Source organism: Anser brachyrhynchus, assembly GCF_964034855.1.
Source record: "Anser brachyrhynchus genome assembly, chromosome: 1".
NCBI classification, from domain to species: domain Eukaryota; kingdom Metazoa; phylum Chordata; class Aves; order Anseriformes; family Anatidae; genus Anser; species Anser brachyrhynchus.
Window position 1 is genome coordinate 205,599,426 of NC_137694.1, and position 20,105 is coordinate 205,619,530.

Here is a 20,105-nt window from a genome sequence, read left to right on the forward strand (position 1 = left end):
GTCTCCTCAGTTCTAATTCTGTTCTAGCCCAAGGATGCTTTAATTGAACTTCTGCTGTGTGGGGGATGCTGAAACTGATGGCAACATTGTAAACTCTTCTTTCCCTTCTACGGACCACAGGAAATACTGTCTTCCCATCACAAATGCTGTGGCACTTTCACCAACACAATATTCCAGTGCAACTCCCATCTGGGGTGAAACAATCACATTTGGGAAACATTCATTGTGTTTTAAGCTTCTACAATGCAATTTGGCAAATAAAAAGAAGGACAAACTGGCACTAAGGGATCAGACTGCATGACAACCAAATCATAGTTCACCTCAAAGCCTACCAATGTATTCAGAGTGGAAGAAGAAAGGTTGCTACAATACCAATTTTTTCCTGGTCTCTTCTGCACATATAAAAAACAACGCACGTTGTCTTTTCACATGGAGTCCTAGAAAAAACATCTGCTTTCCTTTCCCAGCCCACCTCCTACCGACAAAGAACAGTTGTCCTCCATTTGCCATAGCAAAAGAATTCATTAGTTTTCGCATGTTATTTGCTTTGGCAAGTGAAAACTGACAGCACAGATATCATTAATTGCTTCCTAAATCGATTGACCTGTGCCTTCTTGTAAAGAAGGAATGATGGGGCCAGTGTCACAGGCTGGACAGACCTCGCCAAAGACTGGCTTCTGAGCAACTCTATTGAAGTCCCAACCCTGAAACTACCACACAGAAGGGTATACACTACAAAATGGATTTGTCTATCAACAAATTCTGTGCAAATAAATATATAAAGCTTAGCTCTGATTTATTCCTTGTTATTCACAATATTAAAAGAAGACCAATACATACAATACTGAAGAAATTTCCACTGGGGAGCAGTGAGGGGAATACTAATACTGTTTGGTTTTATGATGTATTCTCAGCATGTTGTTTCTTATGTCAAGGACTAGAGGTAGCAGTGCAGTTGTTTGCAGAGTTTCTAACCCTTTTCTTTGATGAATGTAAAAGTTTAAAAAGACAACATGCTTTAATTCCATTAATGTGGAGTTTTAATTCAGCTCAGTGAAGTGAAACCAGCTTTTCTTGATGCTGCCGACAGCTAAACTTTTAACTTAAATGAGGTTTTGCTTTCCTATGGGATTAATTAGAAGACCAGGGAGTGCTTTTTTGGTATTATCTCAGCTACAAACAGCTTGATAATATCCAGTACTGACAGTCACTGACCCATAATAGAAGCATCAAACCAACCAGACAGTCTCCGATCAGAGGTAAACAGGAAGCTTCAGAGAAAAGGACATTCAACCCTGCTACCTTCAGATCACCCTTCAGCAATAAAGCCACGCACGAGCTGTAACACTGTTTTCCAGTACGGGCACATACAGTGAGGATTTCTGGGGTGACTCAGCAGTCATAATTCCTTTTTTAAAATGCTTTTGCTACAGATATTCTACAAATAGTATTGCTATGCTGAATACCTACCCAATGGACAAAAGAAAAACAAAAGGATTAGGTTGTCACTGCCTACAGACATGAAGAATAAGGGCCACATTAAATCTTTGTCCAGGTTCTCTGGAATAATTTCTCTTGCACAAATGGAGTCAATGAGGTTGCTGACCTCGTCCTTCTCTCCTTCCTTCCCCAAGCAGTAGCCAAAGAGAAGTGGTTAGCCACATTTTCCGACTTAAAGTGTCTGAGTTACTGCAGCACTAAATTAGCATCATGTAGAAATAAGGAAGAATGCAAGGTGAAACTGTGACTCACAGGAATGCTTCAGAAATGCAGCAGCTCCTGGAATAAAGCTAATTATACAGCTTTATTAAGAGTGTGCCTAAGTCAGCACCTGTCTTCAAAGTGGTGAAACATCCACAGACTTCAAATCTGCTTCCTTACAGCTGAGGTAATTGCAGGAGATAATGATAAGCTTTAAAATATGGCAAGTATGCTTATCTGAGAAGGAATTGCTATTTTAGTTCGAAATACAATATTTAAAACAGCTGACGAAGTTTGGAATGATATGCGGGGAACTGAAAATATTTAGGAATGCTGCTTAAAAGAGTAGAGTGGAAGGGTTATACTGCTGGCAAAGTTTCACATGTAGTCTAATATTTACACAAAGGGTAAATACAGACTTACACAGTACTGTGAAGGAAATGGTATTGAGCAAAGTAGACATTCTGAATGAAAACTGTACCAAAACCCACTGTGACGACTTAATATATAATTAAGTGGAACAGACGTTTAAGAAATGTGAGACTTGATTTAATGACTCAGACATGGTACCTTGTTCTTTTGAGAGGTTACTCTGTTCTAGACTTCACCGCTAGGTACTAATGACTGTTATATGATACATTTCTAATTTTGCTTAAATTTGTCCATTTCACCCCATCATCCTTCTAATTCATTATGTTCCATGTTCATACCCTTTTCTCATGTTCATTAGAAATGGAACATGTTAAGTCTCCATGACATTCCAAGACATTCTGTTTTTGAAAAAAAATGCATCTCAAGCTTTCTGACTAGCCTCTCATTCTTTTAAAAAGTATTGTTATTAATATTATTATTGTTATTATTTATTGTTGTTATCACTACTGTAATGAATATAAGAAATTATAAAGATCCACCTGGGACTTGAAATACTCATTGATGACATCAGTTTTGCAATTATACCAGCTAAGTGAAGACTGAGATTTGCACTTCAAAATATTTGAAATAATAGAAAACTTACACAGGTATGGAGGAGAAAAAAAAAAAAGGTGAATAGTAGAGGAGAGAAAATCTCACCTTCTCACTTGTTTAAGCAGTATCAATTAGAAGTGATCCATTAACATAACTCTGTGTTTGTCTCTAATCACAGCTGAGGAGGAGGATGCAGTGATATTTTTGTGAATTTAAATCGGAAGCATTTGTTTAGGAATTATAGAAGGCTTCCTGATGTGTTCGGCATGGCCTCCCAATTACCTGTATTGTGGTACCCTGATACCACTGCCTATCCAATGCTGAGTTTCCAATTCTTTCTGAAGAAAGTATCTGTCATCCTCCTCGTTATCCTCCTCCTTGGTCTTATACAATCCAATGTCAGTACGTGTTTGTTTTTTTTGTTTTGTTTTGTTTTGCTGTGCTGTGCTGCTGCACTTGAATGCCATACCTCACTTACTGTTTGCTGTCACTCCTAACTCTCTTTCAGCATTAGTGCTTTACAAGCATTACCACTCCAGTGAATTACACAGGGTGCAAGCGACTTGTAGATTGTTTGATTGCTCTGCGACACAAGTATTCTTGCTGAGTAAAAAAAAATCAGCTTCAATAGGGGAAAATTCTACAGTAATTCTAAAGACTTTCTAAAATAAAACTTCTACCGAGGATGCCTGGAGACACTAAATAATCAGAATGTCAGAATAGTGTAATAATTCACAGGCAGAGTGCTAAAGCTTGTGGCATTATATAGCTGGATGGAACCATTCAGCTTCTCACTATTTTATTTTTTTTATATATATATCATTATCTGCCCTGCTTAATTTCCAATGTATTTCATTTTTTTCCTATAAAAAAGCAATTATTGCAGTAATTGCACACAGCCATATACGTGTAGTATGGTTCTTCAGGTTTTGATACGCGTGATGACAGTAGGAATTTACCCCCAGCACCATGAGATGCAGGCAGTGGCCTCGTCCCACCACAGCTGAGCCTCTGCTGCAGGGCGCTTGGCTAGTGGGGTGCCCGGGGAGCACGTAGCACAATTTCCATCAGTAGCTGTTCTGTGGCAACTGCAGTGCACAGCCCTCACCACTGTCCCAGAACACCAGTGTGGATGTATTTCTAGAGCTGTGTATTGCTTCCATAATGAAACCTATTTATCGCACACAAAGCTCATTAGGTTTCTGTGCTAGTAATGACCCAAGTATCTGTAGCAAAATCCCATTTCAGTTTAAGCAAATGTCAAAAGACATTAGCAAGCATTTGAAAAACTGGTTCTCTTTTAAGGAACTTTGAATGACAAAACTTAGATAGAAATCTAGGAAATCTTCAAAGTTGTACTAATATTCATATAGGCACAGCAGACTCATATAAGATTTGCAGTTGAAAAATCCCAAATTGCACATCATGCATGTATTTATAAGCTGCATTGTTGAAAAAAAAAAAAAAAAAAAGAAGTGAGTAGGGAAGTAATGAAATTGCTTCTATCAGCAAAAGAAAAAGCTCACCTAATTTACAGTCTGTGAATACAGCATAAATTCTGAAATACTGTAAGCTAGGAAATTGTTCATATTGATGCTAACAGCCAGTAAAAGCTTGAATTTCAGAAAGTGTCAAGACCAGGATTTTAACTGAATATTTAGCTGAATTATTTTTGTCAAAATTCAGTTTCACAGGAGATATGCGCTAAATAGGAGGACAAGAAAACAAATGGTTAAACATTCAGACACCAGAAAAATCTGTAAAGATCTCACATTTTCAGATACTTTTCTACTACAGTCCATAGAAGTTCATTTAAAGTTATGAATACTATTTATAAGAATTTTGAGAGCTCCTTTCCCTTCAGGAATTACAGACCTAATTCCAATTCAGGATAAAAAAAAAAAAAAAAAAAAAGTACTACGTGATTTCAACAGAGAACTCTGCAAGAGCAATCTTCACATTAACAAAATGGACAGAGATTATTAACAGTTACATTGGCTTTTTGCAATACTGCATTTAGTGCCTAGGAAAGCTTAGCTTTGCTTTCTCTTCTCCAAGGAGGGTTGACTTTCTTTGCACTGAAGACGGCACTTGTAAAATAATTCATAGGGCTTTTACACTGCATCTGCTTCCTTTTAAAGAGTAGGGAAATAATAGATAGATAACCCTAATGACAGTGCTTAAATAACTGCAACCCATTAAACTAATTTTCAAAATTCCTACCCATCTCCATCCAAAGAAAAATAAGCACTAAGTTCATTTCATGGTAGAGTCATTGCACTGCATTTTACTCATTCAACAGAAAGCATATGGATGATGACAATTAATTAAAGTGATTTAAAACAGCAATGAAAAACTGTCTGATGCCAAATCATAGCATGCCATTAACAAACATTTCTGTACCCCATGAGATTCTGTATCATTGTATTTGCACAATAAGAACATTTTCCACATAAATGTGAATTTTAATTCTATTTCTGCATAAGACCAAGTTTATTTCCTCTGTTCTACTTATTAACTCTCATGTGTGTACTGCAATGAATTACGCTACCTGTCCAGGTGAATCAGCCAGAAAAGGAGTGCATTCAGCTTCCACACAAGTGGTTCATTAAAACAAAAAAGATTATCACAACAGAAAGAATGCTAAATTATGATTACAATCTGAAATCTATCAGAACAGCACACTTTATATTGCAGTTACTTCTGATACAATGTTTACTGCACCTGTGTGATACCTTCGGATAATGTTATCCCTCCTATTTGGATATACATTATCTCTGTGCAAACTGGGAACATGGGTTGGCTATCTTTTTTTTTAACAGACCAGAGGTGAGAATGTAATTCTGCTGCTGCTTAGTGTCATTTTATCTCTCATTGCAATCAGCCGAGCATGCATGTGTGCGTGTGCAGTTCCAAACCCAAAAAACATAAAGGCCAGAGAAATACGCACAGGGAAAAACAAAAGTAGAAATAACGCAAGGCACATAAACATAAATGACATACGAACAGAATACAAACAAACAGGATAATGAATGGTAATTTGAAAACGCAGAAGTATGAAGAATGTATTTTAAAATGAAAGATGAACAGTGAAGAAATTCAAGAGCTTAAGCTCTCCTGTTCCTAATCTAATCTTCATGAAGCATGATTCTTTTGCACTTGATAGAAGCCAGAGTTAATCAGCATTTCATGGGAAGCAGTCAGCATTTTGCACCATGAGGTCTGAGGATGAAGTATACACCAGAACTAGATATAAAAAGTTTTAAAAAGCTATTAAATTTTATCATTCTGGGGTTCCTAACAGTGGGAGGATCAGACATAATCATCTTCCGCAGAACAACACTGCAATATTGTCCACGCAGACTAGTAATTGATTTTGCTTGTCTTTGATTATAGGCCATAGATTGGATTAGATGAGCAATGGAGTAAATAAATTATTTATATATTCCATTATGTCAATCCTTACATCCCTAAATTAACTGATAAAACACCATTTATTTAAAGATGCTCATTAAATTCAATCCTTGCAGAGAAATTTGGCTATTTAGGAAAGAACCATGAAAAGAATTCATGAAGAACTGTAAGGCTATGACAGTCATTAAGGTGAACTGTTTAGTTACAAACCTAGTAGTTAAATCAGTTGACTAAGACACTGGAAACTGGTTTTAAAAGACTTGCAAAAAGTCTTGCAAAATTAGCAAGCATGACTGAGCTGATAAGCAGTCAATTAGTGGACATTTCTGGGAACTGATTTGATGTCATTAATACACCTAATAGCATAAGCCCTGGACAACAGGCCGACTTTCCTTTGCTAAGCTTTTCAAACACTTCTTCTAGGTTAGGGATCACTTCATATAACTATAATCTTCACTTCAATCAGCAAAGAAACCCAAAGTTCTTGGGTTATTTTAAGCTTACTGTAATGTGAAGGGTAGTGCTGTTGCCATGTTTCTACCACTTTCAGATTTCATTCATTAGATAAACAGTTTTATCTAGAACATAATCTTGCTCTCTGTTTCCAACTAATCATTTCTCTCTGCAAGTACCTTTACTTTGGTTCTCAAATGTTATGGGCCAGAACCGGTTGGGCTGGGTACACTGAGAGAAAAGACACTGCTATCTAAGAGACAAGTGCATGAATAGCAGACAGACAGGGAAGCACAAAGAAGCATAAAGCACCTCAAATGAGATGCCATCAATAAAAAAGATCACAGTTGGATTTATAACAGCAACTCATCCAGTTTTAACAAGGACTAAAAACAGAATTCCATCAGCATTTAGCACTCAAAAAAAATAGCAACACAAGGAAGCTATTTTTGGAGATTGGTATCTTATGTCCATATTTGATCCTGTGCACACAAACTGAGCTAACATTGCAACTTTTTGTTTCAGTTCTCCATGCGTTACTTTTTGAGGATAAAACAGTTCTACCCTGCAATCAGTGAAACTCTTCATCCATAAAATATGGATTACTCAGATGATACAAATGGCAGTGTGAATATATGCACATGCATTGGATGGTCATCCACATTTTCATATCTTGCATACGCAAGATTGGCAGGAAATTCCATGGCAATAGGCTCTTGTGTTTAGAATTCAGAATTGATATCTTATTTTCTGTTATGCCTCTCTTCCAACTCATCAGGAATGTCTACTATTATAAATAATGTGTTTATATGGTCTTTTCTTCACCAATTCTCCAAATACATACATCAGTAAACCCAAAGAGGGTTATTTCACTCATCAGTTACTTTTGTGTATAATGTTCATTTTTGCACTCAAGTTAAGTTGATAGTTTGATTGCTTCTTTTTTTCTCCTGGTGCAAGGATAGACCTGGAGACATTCTACACATCTGAGGCATCTAAATTCATTTAAACTTGCAACCTACTGTTAAACTTATACTTAGTGTGGTTGTGGAATTCCTTTATTCATTCAGACATTGCTACATATTAGTCCCAAACACAGACTCTTCCTTTTCAATGAAAACGCAGAACATGCAAATTAATGTTGGAAGAGGTTCATGAATTCAGTTCATGTATTTCACAGATACCGTTCTAGACTCATTAAATATTCCTACAGTAAGTGTTAATGCTGTGCAGCTATGTCCTGGCAGAGACCAGAGGTAAACAAAGTCTCAAATTAAGACTCTGACAACAGTCAGCATTTTACAGAACCAAATGAGACCATTTCTTCTTACTTCATGTCTCATGTTGTCTACTTGGAGAATGGCTTAAGTCTTGAGAGGTTAAATGCTAATACCTTTTACATATTTATTTTTATTAGGTCCTATTTTAATTCACTTGGCTTTTTTCTTGTTGTTGTTAGGAAAATCCCTTCAGAATACTACTAAGTTCCTGCATTTTGGCTAATTGTTTGACCTGTATATCAAAATTCCTAAACCACATGAATTCCTCTACTTTTTTCTAGGAATTCATTTTCATATCAATTGACATTATCTTGACTCTTCAGAAAAGATAATGACACTGATTTACATTCAGATGTTACTAAAATTTGAATTTGTATTCTTGATTTGTGTGCTTTGTTTGTTGCTCCTTTTAGCAAGTGAGTCTGAAACTTCCCAGCCTCCCTGCGGACTTCCTTTTGGACCTACTATAGACATTCAGCCTCTCTGTTCTTCAACTACCTGCCACTAAAAAAATAAAAAATAATAAAAAAATAATAAAAAAAGATAAATCAGATGTCCAGACCCTTACTGTGATGGGAGTAATATAAGTACATTTAGGTAGACAAGACTAAAATTAGTTTGTACTATTCACCATTTCTGTGGGCAAGCTGAAGAAAACCTGTCATTTTGTAAGTTGTGTCAATGCCGCATTGCTGTTACTTGACACTAAACTACCATGTTTTTTATTGTGTGAAGTGGTAATACAGGAGTAGCAAAATTGGCAAATTTAAATATGACAACATGAAAGCTTGACTTGGCTTGACTTGCTAGTGCTGTTCTTTAAAAATGAAGCAAAAACCTTTTAAAGAATAAACTGTTTAAGATCCCAAAACATCGACAAACTGCATGCATATTTACACCAACAACTTAGTTAAATTTAGGTTCAACTCAAAAAGGTCAGTTGCATAACTAGACTTCCGCAAAACTCAGGGATGTGTAGAGCTTGTAACCCTTTCTGGACATGTAATGTGCATTTTTTCATTTTCTTTCCCATGGACCTTCCCAGTGGCTTTACTTTTTCCAGTGACTTCATATCAATACAGTGCCTTATAATGACTGTAGCTTAAGATGAACATCTATGTCATTTGTCCCACTATTGTAAATTGGCACTGAACATCTCTGCGTAAGTACGTATACTTTAGCAGGGGTAGTTTTGTACTTTTCACTGTCTCCTATCAAAAACTGATGCTCAGGATTTCGTATTTCCCCTATATTTCTTGGCAACAAACAAGACTACTTTTTTCTCCCTTCCCTTTTCTGTCCCCCACCAAGTGATACTTCTCAAATTAATATACGTAAATGCTCTGATGCTTAAGAAACCATGGTGAAGTACAATAACTGTGTAACTTGCATTGTCAAAATATTAACTCTAAATATTCTCCCTCCACTTTTCAATTACAAAACAAAGTTTCAGTATTTTCAAACTCTCAGAGATTTTGGTTCTGATCCCAGGGTCCTTCACAGACAGTAGCTGGAAAGAGACTCTTGTGAGGATATTGATAAACAGTAAATCCTGAGAAACGTTCATTTGTTGTGTGTGCCTTTTTTTTTTTTAATCACATTTCAAGAAAATGTGAATGAAAATGAGAACTTTTTTTTTTTTTATCACAGTATAGTGATAAATGAACTCCACAATCTCGGAGCTCCACACTGAGAACACCTGAGCAGCTCCCAGTAATGAACCAATGTTCTTAAACATTTGTGCCTTCCTATATAGTAAGGCTTTGTTACTTCCTCCTCCTTCCACATACACTTTTTAAACATATAACTAACATATGAAAAGATTACTGTACTTATACAAATTTACTAATGAAACTATGGAACTGGAAGAGAAACTGACTGCACATAGACATAGCACTTGTTCACCAGGATAAACTATCCTTCTTATGTTTATTCTGAACTGAGGTGTAATCTTTAACAGAAATGTTAAAGATTTGAAGTCATATTTAGATCTTACTGCAGGGTTACATCATTAGAAGGTAAGTCTAGAGGGAAAAAAAATAATTTTTATGTAATCAACAGATAACTTTGTTGGCTAAACATATAGTAAATCCCACTACTCCACAAATGCCATAATAGCTTTAAAATATTCTTCTTGAAGGACTGAGCTACTAATTCTCATACCATCAAGGGAAGTGAGAAAATATGGACACAAGTCAACTGGAGTGAAATTGCTTTAATTAGGAATTAAAAATGGGCTGATGTGTTCTAGCTTGTGTATACTCAGCCTACTTTCCATTTGAAAGGTGAAAAGAAAGAAAATTCAATACTCAAACTGAGACAGAAGAGCAGAAGTGTCATGGTTTCCAAAGCAACAACATGCCAAACTATGGAATTTAAACAGAAATTAACAGATTCTTGCCTATGTATCTCTGGCCTGTATTCCTTTAGTAGCTCACATTTCACTTCCAAATGTAATTTAGGTACTTCCAAATCTGTATTTTATTGAAAATCAGTTGCACTTTGACTCTTGAGAGTATCTGAAAGCTCATCTTGCATTTTACAACAGGCAATTTTCTCACTAGGCTAGTGAATAATGTAGTGTTTTAAAAAAAAAAATTATGCAGTATCTTCCATGTCTCTTAAATACTACAAACATTTATAGGCATATTTACATGAAAATGAGTTTAAATCAATAATAAAAACGTTTATCAGTCCTCTCCACACGAAAAGAAAAGCTAAACCTATAATTAGCCTGATATTTATTCAAAATCTAGATGGTATTTAAAAACAGCTCACTTACTGTAGCATATGTACATAAATGTACTGTGTAGGTAAATGAGAGTTTAGTTTCTCACAATTTTGGTTTTCCTTTCTGCTATTTTCCCCATTTTCATAAACCCTTTTGTACTAGCTGTGTTGCCAGACAGAATTAATGAACAATGCACAGAACCTCCTGAAATTTTTTTGAGACTTTCAGTCCAGCTCAAAGTTAGATAAGATTCTTAAATAATGTTTTTATGTTTCTCATTGCCATTGCTTATATCACACTGAAGTATCTGCAAGCAAATGGTTCCAGTTATATAGCCAATAATTTTAAAGAGAAACATTTTTTTTTTTAAATAGGAAACGTAATGAGTACTGATAAATAAATATTAAGTAATTATTATTCTCATGGCCCCATAAAGGTACAGATACTTTCTGATATTGGGAAAAAATAACTGCAATGGGAAACAAAAATATGTAGAAATTTTACATTAGACCAATGAGTTGGATCCCATTATGCCAGGATTTTCTTTAATCTCTGTATTTCTGTGTTTCTGACTATCTCATTAATTATCCCTGGAGTTGTTCAAGACCAGGTTGGACGAGGCCCCAGGCAATATGACCTGGTGAGTGGCATCCCAGCCCATGGTGGGGGGTTGAAAGTAGATGGTCTTTAAGGTCCCTTCCAACCCAAGCAGTTCTATGATTCTATGATTAATTAGTATTATATGCTTTTGGGTCAGAAGAAGTAAAGTGCTGTGAAAACGGTGAGTACAAGAGATGAGGACTGAGTTTAAACAGTTCATTTAGTTTTGCAACACCTTACAAACAGTGTCCTTGGACGGGCTTGCAAGATCATCCTGGTCCAGGATGGTTGGACCAGATGATCTTGGAGGTCTTTTCCAACCTTAATGATTCTATAATTCTATGATTGGCCTAGCACAGATTCAGCAAAGAGTGCAACTCTCTGATTTCTGTTTCACAAATGTATGTTTAGACATATTCCCCATTCAAATTCAGACCTTACTTGACTTACTAAACCAATAAAAATGGACATATTTGCAAGAAACTACATATATGGCTTATGTCAACAATAATAAATGGTGATAATTAGATAGAAAATCGTTTGGGAGCCTGATTCAGCAATATATTACTCCAGTGGGATAACTGTAGTGTAAAACAAGACTAGCACGTTACTGCTGCTGTTATAATTCTCTCGCATTTCCATGACAAATTACACTGATGTAATTAGAGGTCCCACCTGCTTGCAATGATGCCTCCTATCACTCCACTTGGTACTAATGATCACTCTTGTTTTTGTCGTACAGAAAGCCATGCATATCTGCATCTGTTGGAAATATATTTTAACTCCGAGGGCTGCTATTGGGGTCTGTGGATGCATGTCACATATTTCACAACTGGGCAAATTTGAAGGAAAGTCTTTATCTGCCAAGGGTCATATGACCTGTCAGTGGTTCAGGAAAATTTCCCAGTTCCAAGCTTTAACCAGTTCTTTGCTCTAACCAGTAAGCTTTCTCTTTATTTATTTATTTATTTATTTATTCATTTTGTGTGTAGCTGCAGCCCTGGAAATTATTCTTCCTCCAACAGATAAAGCATAGGTAGCCACAGGGTAGCTTTATTTACCCTGTCTCCACAGTCTTATTTCATTTCTAACTCAAAGAACTCTCTCTGGGGGTAAAAAGAGTAATTTGTTCTCCAGGTTAAATCTATTCTTGGTTTTTCTGATGAGCTGAGGGTCTAGCAATTACTGTGACAGATGGAGTGATGATTTTTATGATGTGGAAATTCGTCCACAGGAATGAAACTGAAATCTCCAAACTCATTTCTCACTTTGGCCTTTAGACAGTTGTCAGGTAATAATTGCCATTAACTTTCATCACTGTGGACAAGACTTGAATTAGTGAATGACTTCAATTTGTTAGTGTAGCAGTTGTCTGCAGAGTGACACTGTCAAGTTTCTGTCATTTGATCTGAATACACCTAAAAAAAAAAAAAAAAAAAAACTAAACCTGGTGTGGAATCAATACTTAAAATGTGGGTTTAAATTTCTCCCAACACTGTGAAGTATCTGAACATTGTGTATGAAGCTCTAGTGCTCTATCTTTTTGGAAGAACTGTTTCAAGGGTATTTTTAGACCAGACTCATAGACCTGAACAAAACGTTTGAGATACTGCTTATATATATTGAAAATGGGTCTCACAGAAATTGTTGTTTCAAACAAAATAGTTATGGTGTGGACTTAGTTATGAATGGACTGTTTGGATTTTCATGAAATAATCTGAAACATCACTAGACAATAACTGCAGGAGACAGTGTTAGGTGGGTGGGTGGCATCCTCTGTAGCAGACATCAGGATCCAGTTAAATTTCAGTTTGGGTATCATGGTCCACCTCACCCTCCCCATGCTGGGTGACAGACTGTCCAGGCCAAAATCCTCAGGCAGGATCCAGTTAAAAGTGGTCTGATATCCTTTTAGTCTCCTCGTCCCAGTCTTCACCATTAACACAGAAAAGGCATAGCATTGGCGCATAGGACTGGCATTCAGGAGTGTTTCTTTGGTCTTACTGAGAGATTGAATTTCAGAGCTTGCTTATAGGTTTGAAAAGGAAGGATACAGCTTCCTTTATTCCCAGATGTCTCTACATGGGTATGTTTGTAATCATAACAGCAGGAAAAACTTAATACCAGTGATTTACAGATGTTTTCTTTGTAAGAACTGACATTTATTTCTTCTCTAATGACCTAGTAAAGAAAATACTGCTATTTAACTAAACTGTGTTAATATTTCTGTACATTTTATGCATTAAGAATACACAGTTTAATTTCCATGAGTGCAGAACATTAAAAAAAAAAAAAAAAAGTAGATCTATAGCTCACAGAAAACACAGTATCTCTGAAAATCAAACTATATATTCACAAAATCACAGAAACACAGATTCACAGAATCACAGAATGGATGAGGTTGGAAGGCACCTCTGGGTCCATCTGGTCCAATCCCTGCTCAAGCAGGGACACCCAGAGCAGGCTGCCCAGGACCACGTCCAGGTGGCTTTGGGAGATCACCAAGGAGGAGACTCCACAGCTTCTCTGGGCAGCCTGTGCTAGTGCTCTGTCACTTGCACAGCACAGAAGTGATTTCTGATGTCCAGACTGAACCTCCTGTGTTCCACTTTGTGCCCACTGCCTCTTGTCCTGCAACTGACACCACTAAAAATAGCATGACTCCATCCTCATTACACCCTTCCTTCAGGTATTTATAGATTTTTTTGAGACCCTCACTGAGCCTCCTCTTCTCCAGGCTGAACAGCCCCAGCTCTTGCAGCCTCTCCTCACAGGAGAAGTGCTCCAGTCCCTTGATTACCTTGGTAGCCCTGAGCTGGACTCTCCAGTGCGTGCAGGTCTCTCTTGTACTGGGAGCTCAGCACTGTACCCAGCACTCCAGGCGCAGCCTCACCAGTGCTGAGCAGAAGGGAAGGATCACCTCCCTCGGCCTGTTGGCCATGCTTTGCCTCATGTAGCCAAGAATACTGCTAGACTTCTTAGGCTATTCCTACAATACAAAACATTTCCCAAATGATAGAATAGAAACAACTTTTTTTTTTTTTCCTATTTCCTTTTAATTTTCTTCTATTCTGTGTAATGATATTACTTATCCTTCTCAATATAACTAAGAAGATTATCTATCATTAATGATAGATAAAGCAGGACAAATAGAATTACATGACTGCTCAACTAAACAGAGTTAGTTAGCAGCACAACTGGAAATAAAGCCCAGCAGCTCTAACCTGAAGCATCCCATCTTAACCTGAAAGGCTTCTATAACTTTACATAATTAACCACTTGAACTGTAGAGATTTTATGCCTCTACAGATTAAGTTTCTCCTGCAATCATCTCTCTGAGTTTTCTAAAGGTGCATCTTTCTAATCATTTTAATTAATAGTGTCCAAAATAGAAATCTCTTCATTAAAGAAAAAGGAAAGAGCATAAGAGAGTCTATAGGAATGTTAGTGCTTATCAGGGTCAGAGATTCATCCACGCAAAATAACATGAAAGCTGAGCATCATTTTTCTTTCATTAACTACAACAGCAATATGACTGGATCATTTACTTAAAGAGAACACTTGAATCAGGATTTAAAAGAAATTACAGGAAACCGTTCCAGTAGAGACTTTTAAAGTTGTTAATTAAAAGTAATAAGGCAAATCCACCATGAATTTGTATCATTTCCAAAAGATCCTGAATAATTTAAGGGTCTCGGGAGTCTGATTCACATGCAGGGACAATCTACATTGGGACATTGCATTCCACTTGTAGAGAGTTAATCAATACCATTTATGCTGATTTTGTTTTGTGTATAACATATGACTATAAAATATTGAAGTTCTTGAGCTGCATTCAGAAGCAGCCCAGCCCAGCCAAGCATTATGGGCACGTAGCTGGATGCATCTGGACTGCGTCTTGTCAGCCACTGCAATGTGCGTTCCCACTTGTGAGTCAAGCTTATTTTTAGAAATATCTAGGTGCCAGAGTTAAAGAGGTACTTGAATTTCTAAGGATGTTGTTTAGGGAGTTAAGACTATAACACTCACATAGCTAATTCTCACTGAAATCAGTAACAGGATGCCTCAGTGCTGATCAGTATGAACATCACTACCCACATCAGACTCCGTGATGACCAGTTTAATACCTTAAATTGCTTAGGGGCTGATATATATTCTGTACTTCTGAATGCCTAAACATGTGTTTAGGCACAGATACGTCTAAAAGTCAGTTTTCAAAAAGAGAAGTGGTGCTCATTCTTTGAAAATGCCACCTTATGGTTTTAGTGAAATACTTTACCAAGGCTTATTTTAAATGTACCATTTTTTTCCTAAGTGCTCTGTGACTAAAAGATGAATTTGTTTCCACTGGCACTGAATAAGTTGAACCTCAGTGTTGCCTATTTTGCTGATCAAAGTCCACACAAAGAATTGTTCACTTATTCCCTTCCACCATCTTTAAGCAATGCTATTTAATGGTACTAGTTCCCATATATAAGCTTGCTGTCTGTGGTTGGACTGTTTAAGACGAAGATCAGTCCAGAAGTTGATTCCAAGGTATTATAATAGGGAAAAGTACAAATCTGCTACAATTCTGATATTAAATATTTAAACTCATTTGTCCAAAACAGACTCAATTCCAATTTTGCAATTTTTTTTTCTTTTTTTTTTTTTCTTTTTTTTTCTCAAAGTAAATGAATATGACTAAAACAGAAGAAGTTCATTGTAAATTCAAGAAAGGTGGTTGTGTTTATCTGGGGCAAATTGAAGACGAAATTTTGTAATCTCCATGCTATTTACTGCCTCCTTGATAGATCCCATCTTCAGGTTGTCAGGCATTTCAGAAAGCTCAAAATACAGCTAGATGTGTTTTGGGAGATATAATTCCAATATTAAACACATGGGATTGAAAAGGGGACGATGAGTACTCCTGTATGATGTGAATTTCAATAATGATGACAAGAGCCTCCCTGGAAGGCAGCCACGCAAAAGTACAGCTATATGCATCATTTTGACAATAAGCTTGTTCCCAGCAGGTTATTGCATTGGGTTTATGTGGCAAGGGTTTGGCAGCAGCGGGGATGCAGAGGTGGTCTCTGTGAGCAGAGCTCAGCAGCTGCCCCATGTCAGATCAGAGCCAGCTCCAGAAGGCTCCAAAATGGACCCGCTGCTGGCCAGAGCTGAGCCATGAGCTACACTAGATGGGCCTCTGGGAGAGCAGAGTTAAGGAAGGGGGAAAAAAATCCTGCTGTGCTACAGCAGCTGGGAGAGAGGGGTGAGAGCTGAGAGAGAAGCAGCCCTGCAGCCCCCAAGGTGAGTGCAGCAGGAGGGCAGGAGGTGCTCCAGGCACGCAGCACAAGTTCCCCTGCGGCCCGTGGAGAGGCCCCTGGTGGAGCAGGCTGTCCCCCTGCAGCCCACGGGTCCCACACGGAGCAGATCTCCACGCTGCAGCCCGTGGAGGAGCCCCCGGTGGAGCAGGTGGATGTGGCCTGGAGGAGGCTGCGGCCCATGGAGAGCCCCCGCAGGAGCAGGCCCCGGGCCGGAGCTGCAGCCCGTGGAGAGGAGCCCACGCAGGAGCAGGGGGTCTGGGGGGAGCTGCCGCCTGTGGGGGACCCGTGCTGGAGCAGTTTGCTCCTGAAGGATGGGCACTGTGGTATGGACCCATGTTGGGGCAGTTCTTGAAAAGCTGCAGCCTGTGGGCAGCCCCCGCAGGCTCAGTTCAGGAAGGACGGCATCCCGTGGGAGGGACCCCACGGGGAGCAGGGGCAGAGAGTGACCGTGAAGGAGCGGCGGAGACGAAGAGTCAGGGACTGACCGCAGCCCCCATTCCCCATTCCCTTGCACTTCTTGGGAGGAGGAGGTGGAAGAGAGTAAATTGGAGGAAGGTGTTTTTATTTTGCTTTTAGTTTCACATTGCTGTAGTCTGCTAGCGATAGGCAGAAAATAACATTAATCTCCCTATGCTAACTCTGTTTTGTCCAAGGCAGTAATTTGTGGATTATCTTCCTGTCCTTATCTCAACCCATGTGCTTTTCTTTCATCATACTTTCTCCCTGTGTTCTGTTGAGGAGTGGGAGTGAGAGAGTGGTGTGGTGATGCTTAGCTAGCCATGGGTGTGAAACCACTACAGTTATTGTGAAGAAAAATCCACGCAGATAATAACAAATGAGAAAGAACACTATAGCAATAAGCACTAGAGAGCCCCACCATTCACACCATTGTGAAGTGTAGTTACATTAGGTTCCTGATAAGATCAGTGAAAAGAAAACAGCACCTTCTCAGCTGTCCCTTCACACCCTATAGAAGGATCTCAGGGATCCCTAAAATGAAACGAAGTGACCATAATCAGTAGTGCATAGCACTGTAGGCATGCACTAGTCAGCTGCAGAGAATACTGAGCAGAGTGGCCCTTGTGTGTTCATGCTGGCAGCTGTGGGAATTCAGCCACACATCAGAAGTAGCCCCACATATCAATCATTAAAACTACGGACATTATAGGCTCCTTACCAATATGCATTGTATACACTTACGCACAATTTTATTTGCATAACTATTTTGAGTCATGTGATGCTCAGTTACCCCTGAATATCTATGAAAATAGCATTTTGTTTTCTGTAAAAGACTTTGCTGCAGAGCCCTGTGCCAACAGTATCTTTTCCCCCTAATCCCCATTGGTGAAAAAGTAATGGCGGTCCCACGAACTGTTATCATTAATTTATCCAATACCTTAAAATCATTCACTGTGTTATTAAATAATAACACAAACATTGTGTTATTAAATAATAACACAAACTGCTGTTAATAATAGGTTGCAATTGTCACAGATAGCACTAGTTTTCAGAGATGCTCATGAGATCACTGTTAAAATACTTTCATAGACTGGGAAAATAAAATACAAAATCATTAAGTACCTTGCCTAAGATTGCAGATCACAGTGTCAGCTAGAACTGGGCCAGGCTTCAATAAACTAATCTTAATTTAAAAAGCAAGCCAAATATTTTAAATTCAGGCACTCAAGCCCCCAAAGTGGGATCTGAAAGCTCACAAATACCAGACTTAGGATGAACAAAATTTTCATTTATTTCTAAGAATGGATCATATTTCCAAGCTTTTCTCCTGTGACTACAAAGTATGGTTTTCCACTACATGAATTCAAACATATTGATGCTATCACGTGGCTTCATGATCAAAAGCTTAGGAGAAAAACAAACAACTATGAAAGAAAAATATCCCACAAATTAACGATATTGAGGCTACCCTTTAGCAAAAACTGTGCTGGCAACTGGAGTGCCAAAAAAAAAAAAAAAAGAAAAAAAGGTGAAGACAGGGAAGTCAATTTTGGACAGAACTGAAGCATTTTTGAAGTGTGTCATTGTGATGAATGTAATGAAGCTCTCAGCACAAAGACCATGAACTCAACATGTTCTGTTACATTATGCAGAAACAAAGTCTCTTGTTTGTAGAAACAGTGTTAGTCTGAGCTACAATTTTCTTTAGCTGTCACTTATCTTCTAATTGTACACATAATTGTCAATAATGACAGAGGCCAGGACTTGAAAATCCTGTATCCATTCCCACTTGGTGCTCTCAAAGGGAAACCTACTACTCCAAAATTTCTCTCTACTTTGATGGTACAGATTTTTTTCTGCCTTCGGTGGGACAGATTTTCAGCTCTTGAACATTGACACAGACCTGTTAACGTCAATGCACAAGATCTGATCAGAAAACAAATAACTTTAATCCTAAAATTTGAGTATATTGTTCTAGACTGCCAAGCCTCCCAGAAGCCGATATAGATCACCATAAAAGCAAAGGTTATAAACTTGAATTTATTATAGACAAATAAGGCTTTGGCCTATGAATTCTCTTTGCCTATTAAGTTAATGAGCCTTGACAAAGTGATCATCTGAGGAGTAGCTAACAAATTATCTGGAGCAGCAGTTTGAAAGGTGTTGGCTGGCTTACAAGCATTTCAATTGGGAGAACAAGACATCATGTTCCTCTTCTTTTGGGAGAGCTATTTGTCAAATCAAATTTCTTGCAGTTCACCAGCAGATTCTCAGTACTGGAGCACTGAGATACAACAACTGCAGTCACCTAAACAAGCAAGTAACCGCTGCACCTTCCTTAAACCTACGGCTAACAAATTCTGAATTTTCTAGGACCTCTGCAAGAAGACAGAGATCTCTTCATATTTGACTGGAGAGCAAATCAGTATATAACCTGGGGGAATAGGGCTTTGAGGAATTTTTGAGGATGTGAGTAAAGGGAGACCCCTCAAGATACTTGAGCAATATTGGAGGATTTTTTTGTAGTGCAGATCCCAATAAAGATGGTAGCAGAAATAAAAAGATAGTCTTCTTATGGATTAGTTCTTCCAAATATTCAACACAATGCATCCCTGAGACACATCACCTTTGTGAAGATTAGGACTGTACACAATGAACACTTCTGAAAAAATAGCCACTTCTAATAGTGTTTAAAAGGGCTTAATACTTTTCTAAAATATACTGTCCAACTACAAATACTGGGTCCATTTGGAGATTGGATCATGGTGTGTGTTGTAAAGCTGTCACTTTCCTCACCAAAAGCACTTCAGTGAAAAGTATTTCAGCTGGTTTCTTCCATGGTCAGTTATTCAAAAAGTCTAGTGGAAAAGCTGACAGCATTTGAGAATATCAAAAACTGTCATATTTTCCATCTGAATGTAATTACACAGTGGGGAGGAAGTATAAATGATAGCAATCAGTTGCCTTTACCACAGCATATAGCAGAGCATATTGCAGAGCATTTAACCATGAGTTGTCTTTTCTCATCTTTTTGTAATCTCTCTGAAGTTTTTGTTGGAACACTGAAACAAACAACATGGTTAAATGCACAAGCACTAGGGCTTATTTTTACATCAAACTGGAAAGAAGATAAATAAAACCTTGTTATTAAAGAGAACCATTAACTGACACTCAGTAGAACAAAACCCAGGT

General features: G+C 37.9%; 1 protein-coding gene and 1 long non-coding RNA gene across 38 annotated transcripts in view; one reads left to right on the forward strand and one right to left on the reverse strand.

Annotated features, from left to right (window-relative positions):
• DLG2 (discs large MAGUK scaffold protein 2) overlaps positions 1-20,105 on the reverse strand; it is a 1,042,459-nt gene that overhangs the window by 248,893 nt on the left and 773,461 nt on the right. The window lies entirely within an intron of this gene.
• Positions 15,776-18,442, forward strand: LOC308190492. Its single transcript, XR_013947251.1, has 2 exons — positions 15,776-16,739; positions 16,800-18,442. It is a non-coding gene; the product is annotated as an uncharacterized lncRNA (long non-coding RNA).